The following is an 8,146-nucleotide window of genomic DNA, read 5'->3' on the forward strand; positions in this document are numbered from 1 at the left end:
GACCCTGCTTGAACAGGATGGTTGGACAAGGTGACCTCCTGAAGTCCCTTCCAATCTCAACCATTCACGGAGTTCTGTGAGCAAAAGGTTTCTCCCTGCAGTCTGCACTGGAGTTGTGGCAGGTAGTGTTGTATGTTCAGGTGAGCTGATGGCTGATCAGCTTCAGTGCATCAGACATTCTTCTTTCTTGATCTCCTAAGACATCTACTTGTGGTCTTTACTAGTGACAGCATGTCTCTCTGAATTGTGTGATGCACAGGGGACCGAAATTGGGATAGTACCTGATGCAGGAATGCTGTAATCCTGACTAACTTCTTTATGAACACTTACAAGTAGAAGTTTTATTGTAAAAAAAATCCTTTTAATTACCTGGGGGTAAAATTCTGCATTCATATAATTTAGAAGATTTGCCAGTAGAATTCTGAAAACATTGACTGTAAGTGCAGAAGCTGTGAACAAATAGAAAATCATGTTTGGCCCTGTGAACATGAGTTTAGAGGTGTAAAATATAATTTTGGTGCAATTATTTCTATGGTGTGAAAAAATGTCCACCTCCATTTTGAAGTGTAGAGTGATTATATAAACAGGTATACTTTGTCTTAATTGGGTTTTGCCAACCTTACAGAAAAAGATCCCAATACTCACTTTTATCTTTTGACTTGAATGTCTGTAAAATTTATTATAACGTACTGAATTCAATAATTCTCATATTGCTTCACTAAGTGTTAATGGGTTAAAATTGTAAAACACAAACTTGGAATGAGGAATAAATATTTTTATGAACCTGGAAAGAAGGCATTGGAGATATAAGGGCAGGAGCAGTACTATTGCAGCAGATTCTAAATTAAAGGCTACCAGTTTTTCTGGGTGGAAATGATTTTGGTAAATGTGAGGATATTTCTGTTTGTTGTGGTGTTGCCCACCATGCCAAGTATAGGGAAATACAATGAAAGCACAAAAGCTATCAAGGAAATTAACAGCTGCATACAAAAGATGCCTGTAAGAAAGCAAGCTGATTTTCTTCTGTGTGCAAAATCTTTCTGTATTTCAAAAAGACCTGGATCACAGACATAGATTCTCTCCCCTGCTTTCCCTGAAATTAAGAAGAGATGCAATCTCATCTAAGTAGCTCGCAAATGAGCTGTAGACATATTTTGCAATGACCTTTTTCCAACTGGTTTGTCTTTGAGTTTGTTCAGCCTTGTATGATTGTATTGTTCATCATAAAAAATGCTGTAATTGCATAGGTGATTTGTCTTGAAATATTACAGGTTTTTTATATGCTTCAGTTCTGCTTACAAGTTACTGATCTCACTGCCTGATATTTGGAATATGAAAAGAATGCGACTTTTGCTGGACTATTGCTCTCCAAATTTTAATTGTACTGCTGTTCTTTATACCGCTGCATGTAATTTGTTCTTACTTAGTCTTCAATGTCTTTTTGCCACACAGTGCATTCTGGTTCAGTTTAGGTTAGAAAACAGTATATTGTGATACACTGTAGTATCATTAATGAAGGTGAAGTATTTAATATTGTCTGCAGCAAATGGGAGTCAAATAAGCTACTGAAATATGCCTAAATTACTCTCTTCCTATTGTGGTCTATTTATTTTAGCTATACTTGCTCAAAGCAAACTTGTTTAAAAAAGCAAACTTGCTCAAAGCAAACTTGTTTAAAAAAGTGGCAAGAAGACTTCACTGATCATACTTTGTTTCTGTTCCAAGTCCCAGCTCAGTGCCTGTCCTGAGCAAAAGAGCCAGGCTGTGGGCAAATGTGCCAGGGCTTGAAGGGCAGGAATCCTGGTCACAGCCATTTCCAGCTTTATGCAGCAAGCCATATTTGCAGAGAACACTGATGGTTTTCTTTCCACTGGGCTCTTGTCAAATGGGTGAGGATTAGAACCTTGTTTCTTCTCTCACATAGTTTTATATATGCTTGCTAGGAAGTGAGTTATTACCAAATATGGCTTGTAGGGCTCCAGCAGAATCTTTTTAGCCTGGCTCCCTGCCAAAAAAAAAAATCAGAAAACACAGGGCTATCAAATTTCCCTGAGATTTGCTAGGAAGTTGTATGTGTATGTGCACTATGGAGTACTCATGCAGTAACCCTGATGTTTCTCCAAAAGACTGAGTTTACTGTGTAGCTGATATATTGCCAAAATTCAAATTGTGGTTACTGTTTTTCGCAACAAATGTATATGCTCATGTAGTAAATCAAATACTTATCATAATATGCATCTATAACAACTATATGTGGAATTTTTGGACATATGGTGACCTGTTTGGTGCTGCTCTGTGCACACAGCTGATGTGACCTAAATACAAAATAAGTAGGGTATGTATGTAGATATGTATGAATAACAGAGTGATGATTCCCAGGGGAACTGGGGAAACCTCAGGAGTCAGAGACATGCAGGGATACACTGTGTAAAATTTCATAAGTAAGAATCTGTATGTTACAATTCTCAGGATCTGAAGGGAAATCATTTATAGAAGAACTGTACAGGAGTTATGTGCCTTGGTGGTTTTACCTGTCCAGCAACAGCTAATGTCATTATTGGTATTCACAAATTATACCACCATCAACATTTTGTCTGTTATAATTTTATGTGTTCACAGATGGGATCTCTAACAGACCTTTCCAAGGGTAATTCCGTCATAATTCAGTTGTCATTGTACTTTGCATAGATGTCTATTTCTGATGATACACAGTTCTCATTCATTACAGCATTTTTGTCAGTTCTAGGCTGGGCAAATTGACAAGAAAAGCCAATTGCTTTTTATATAGTATTGGTTTCTGAAAGACTTTCAGAACCAAATTGCACAGACATATGTCAGAGGGAAATACAATCCTGTGTACAATATATGTATTTCATGGTGTTGAGCAAGGAAGGCTAAATACAGAAAACAGTGTTTTATAGTTAACCTGTAACCCTATTGATTTGAAGCATCTCAATTTTAAGAAAAGCATCTGTCTGCTTGACTAATCTATATTAAGCATTGCAGTTATCCTTATAAAGAATAAGCTCATTAATATTTAAACTGCACATTAGCTGCATCTCTTATAAAGAGATAATATTCCCCATAACTTCCATTAATTATAGGCAAATTAACATGAACTGAGAAGGACTGATTGGGAATAAATATTTCATGTTTCAAGCCAAACCTGAGTAAAAGTGGTAACAATAATTTTAGTAACACCTACGATGATTATTCCTCATTGACTGTACACGGACATAGGCACCAGCCCATGCTGAGGGCTGACTGGCTGGAAAGCAGATTTACAGAAAAGGGTCAGGGAATACTGAAGGCTGGCACGGTGGTAATGAATTGGCAATGAGCTGGGAATGTGCCCTTGTGGCAAAGAGGGCACATTCTAACTGAGGGCACCCAGGGCTCCATCAGGAGTGCTACCAGCAGGCCCAGGGATGTGACCTTTCCCTTCTGGGCAACACTGCAGTGCTGTGGCCAGTTCAGGGCTGCCCCTGCAAGAGGGAGATAGAACTACTGGAGAGTGCCCAGTGTAAGGGAGTGGGGTGTCTCAGTGCTGTGTGTTTGTGTGTTAGGAGAGATGGCATCCCAAGCCACCAGTGACTTCTACTTATCATAAGGCTCTGTGGGACCATTATCTGCTTATTTTAGAGTGCATCAGTTTTAAAACTGATGCAACCAAGTTTTGGATCGAGACAAGATAATGCTGGAGTTTATCTTAGACAGTGTTTGTCTTATCCCATATTGCTTTCGCTTTACATTACTTTCTATTGCGCATTCTAAGTGAGCCTAGATTTGAGCACCCTTGTAACAGCTGTGATGTCCCAGAACTGCTGGGTTTTACTTAGTACCCATTGATCTGTTTATAATCTCAAGGTTAAAATACACAGTTGCACAGAGATGTGTGTTGTAGGCTCATGGTATTTGGCTGTACCAGTGAAAGCCTGCTCTATAGATAGGATGTCAACTGAAGCTTTTCTCAATACAATGCAAATTTTATAAGCTACCACTCAGAAAACAGTTTTTCTGCAATGATGTGACAGGGCAATCTGAAGAAGCACTCTGTGCTGTGTCATATTTGTTTGGTTTTCATTTGAAAACATAATTCCTGCAGGGAATTCTGTTTCAGCCACAGAATGGAGGCCTGTGAACAGCTCTTCATTCTGCCTGAATGTTCCCTTATGAATTGCTGATGGTTAGGAAAGCTCACAGTGACAGAACAGGAGACAGCAGCTTTGTGCTTAGATGACAATAGTCTGTGTCTGTGCTAACAACAACTGGCACCATTAACTGCTTATCCATAGACTGAAAGAAGAACAATTATCACTGCATGCATTAAAATGATGAAATCCACTCTGTTTCTATAGTAACAGGAGTGACAATTTATCTTATGACCTTAAAGAAAGTAGACTGTGACCATTTCTTCTATTTTTTTCAGTTTTACAAGAAGCAGCAGTTCTCAGAGAAAATAATGTTTAAGATGATGCACATAATTGGCAAAGATAAAGGTAAGACGTACTTTACCAGTAACAAAGAGATGCACAACACAGATTCAAGTTGGAATGTAGAATTCAAGTTGGAATGTAGAATGTAGACTTTTATTATGTTATGTAGAGACATACCCAATTTTGTGCTGCTTGAAGGGGATTCTTCTTTTTCTGTTTATTACAAATAATTTTAAGTGAAAGTTTTACAGAAGATCAAGAGTAAGTGAAAATAAAGCAAGAACTTTAGCAAGTAAGAATTTTCTAATTGTTTTGCCACCTGCTCTGACATAAAGTATTGTATGAAAATCAGTTTTATATTCTGCTCTTTCTTTCTCAGAAGCACATCAAAGTATCAACACTCTGTAAGAGATTACTTCATGGATATGTTTATTATATTGCAACATTCTTAAGCCTATCCAAGCTACCATTTACCTAGATTGTTTGTTTGTTAGTAGCAGAATGCTGTGGCAAAATATTTGTCTAGGTGTTGAAGAATCTATATTTATAGATACTTTTTTAATATAATGGTATAAACCCGTCAAGAGAAAAAAGTTCTTGAGTTCTTTATACTGATTTCAGCATCCTGTTTTAATATTGCTTTGTTTCAAAATCACCTTCCTTTATGAAATATATGACATGTTTAACTGTGCTGTCATTTAGTAATAGTCATAGTTCTTGAAGCATTTAATAATTACAAGCTTTCCTCTCCCTACATATCTGTCTCACCCAAAACCTCTCTCCTCATTATGTGCTAAATATATGGAGTGTTTCTGTGAGCCCCTCTGGAGCTGGGATCCTCTGCTATGAATGAAGGATTATGGAATATCTCTTCAGGTTACCTACAGCTTCAGAGTGTGACACTAATCCATAGCTGGTGGAATTTCCTTGCATGTAACAGAGACAATCAGATAAAGAAAGGAGGACTTAATTGTAACTCTTTGCTAAAACATCCTGTTCAGTCACTCGGTGTTCTTTCTTTAGATGCAGTAATTAATTGTTATCTTGAACTTATAAGATTTTTGTTTTAAATTAAGATAAATTATTGGCCTTTATCATAATTCCAGGGGTATCTATAGCCATGTGTTTTAGAGAAGTTTTTAACCACCAGCTCATTTTTAAATTTCATTTCACTGCAGTAGAGCATAAAATACAACACCATATTTTATCCTAATGCCTCTTTTTAAGCCCTGGCTCAGATTGCTGATTTAAATTGCATTTTTTTAAATGCATGTGGATGTTTTAATTTTTTTTTCTTTGCATCCCAGTGTTAGAAACAGGTCCTCTCTGAACTGGCAGTTGTAGTGATAACACAGTAATTTTTCTTTTAAAACTGTAAATAATTTAATTTTAGATGATAAACAAGCATTCTGTTCAAAGTCCAAAATATTCAACTAATATTATCTCCGTTTCTAAGGGGATTCAACTGAGCAAATCAGAAAAGTTAAGTAAGAGTTAAGATGCTGAGTATTTCTAGCATCTAGATTTGCACATTAAATATGTAGTCAGTTACATGAAAATAAATCTTGCTACTTACTAGCCAGATTTTACATTACGTGTGAATTAGGAGATTACACTACTGTCATCAGAGCCAGAAAGGAAACTACTTAAATAGAACAGGAAGAATGAAGAAGACTGCTTTTTTTCATGTAAAAAGAGCAACAGTCCAACCTCACACAGCTTCCCTTCTGGAGCACGAATGGAATAAAAAAAATCTGTTTAAGGCACATAATGACACTTCATTTTCTAAATTTGTGAGATAAGTGTGGTCTGAAAAACAGAGAAGTCTGGTTACTCTAGCTTTACATTCTTCATTTTGATTTTGATGATTCTTAAGTATGTATGTTCTCTACTCCTTTGACAGTTCATATCTAGATGGAAGGAAGATTATCAAGAGAATTTGTGTGGAATGGAGGAAAAAGAAATGTAGGTTACATATGCTGTTCTTGGAATGCCAATTATAAGATTATGGTTTCATAGTTACACAGTTATTTCACTTATTTTAGGTTGCTTGTTCATGTAAAATATGTAGAACTGTTCATTTGCACTTCCTTGTGGTGTTTTATAATTACAAAAGCTGGTATATCCTACTCAAACCATGTCGAATTTCCCAATTATTTTTATGTTAAAGGTCTTCAGGTGACCACCAAAAAAAAGACATGTGGCACCAAAAGGAGGATAGTTGCTCTTACAATTGATGGGCAACTACTGTATAAATCTTCCCAATTGCAATTAAATTTAGAATTAACAAATCAAACTCCAGCTAATGATAAGATCTTTAGAAGAGCAAATTAGATTAAATAGTTAGTCTGTGAACACTTGTGAGTGTGTAAAAATCCAAAGTATCATACTGATGGTTAACCAGTAGATTCTGTTCCACACAGACATGCATCAATAAAATATTGCTGTTATAATGTCAAAATTACATTAACAAACTGTGTTGTAATAAGCAGTAAACTGAAAAAGGGCTTTAGTAAGGATAGGTAATCACTGCATTTTATAAGGCAGAATTAACAGCTAAATATGTCTGATTTTAGTTAGCATGTACCAGATTGACTTTATATTTTAGTGATAATTTTCTGTTTGCTGAGCTTCTGTTTGTTCATGCAAATTTTAGACTATAAAATCATTCTGTCTTAATCTCTACATCAGCATAGCTACGTCATCATTAAGAAATATTTCAGATTTTTTCCCCACATTGATAGATATGCAAATATATGTTGCCCTTTACTCACTGATCCTTCAAAACTGAACACCAGTGAAAAAACTGAACTAGACTTCTCTTCATGAAAACACCTCAAGCTAGTTTTCTAGTTTTGGCAAATCATAGAGAAGATTAGGGAAAAGGATCCTTTTCAAACTAGGTGCCCATGTGGAAATGAAAATGAAAAAAATAGAAGTGAATGAATGACAGCTTATTTTATTCTGCTGCATGTGTTCACCTAGGACTAATATAAACAGTATTTGCAGTTCATTCTTGTTTGCCTTCTTGTTTGCCTAAGGAATTCTGCTCAAGATCCTGAATGTTAACACATGCCTTGAATTCCTATTAGTATCCCTATTTAACCTCTGCTGCTACGAAGGTTCACAAATAGTTTTGCCTTTTGGCCTGGAACTGCAGAGAGTCTGTAATGACAGACTTCAGTGATGAACAAGTACAGAGAAAGCTCAGTAAATAAAGAGCAAGACTGTGGTTCCAGTTTCCAAAAGGGAAAGGCTATATGCAGGACATGGCTTTCAATATAACTGGAAGTTTCCATTCAGTGATTTTAAACATGAATTTCAAATTAGGCCTAGGGTGGCTTTGATCTGGTAAGATTTTATTAAATGGAATCTATTTCAAAATTTTCCATACATCTTGGCTTCTATTCTTTAAAGAATTATTCTTAAATTATACAGACCAATAGAAGAAGAATGTATTTTAAAGTTAAGCAATGAGCATGCCAAAGGCTAATCTAACTATATAATCTGATTTTTACCCTTGTTCCACCATTTCTTCAATATCCTTTAAAATATTAATTTTATATAGGAGCAAAATGTCACATTACTTGCATATGCATATGGATGTAAGTCATGTCTCCATGGCATATGGTATTCGGCTTAGCCTGGTATAGTTGACATATGTCTAAGTAAAGTCTCTTTCTGGTATTAGGTATTTAAATTTCTTCCTT

General features: G+C 36.0%; 1 long non-coding RNA gene across 1 annotated transcript in view; it reads left to right on the plus strand.

The window, feature by feature from the left end:
• LOC146432263 (uncharacterized) overlaps positions 1 to 6,390 on the plus strand; it is a 40,824-nt gene extending 34,434 nt beyond the window's left edge. Inside the window, exons 2-3 of the long non-coding RNA XR_014854512.1 lie at positions 4,430 to 4,499; positions 6,340 to 6,390. This is a non-coding gene — a long non-coding RNA (uncharacterized LOC146432263). The remainder of the gene's footprint in view (positions 1 to 4,429; positions 4,500 to 6,339) is intronic.
• Positions 6,391 to 8,146: the final 1,756 nt, after the last annotated feature.

This window comes from Lichenostomus cassidix, chromosome 11 (genome assembly GCF_008360975.1).
Source record: "Lichenostomus cassidix isolate B80296 chromosome 11, HeHo_3.0, whole genome shotgun sequence".
NCBI classification, from domain to species: Eukaryota; Metazoa; Chordata; class Aves; order Passeriformes; family Meliphagidae; genus Lichenostomus; species Lichenostomus cassidix.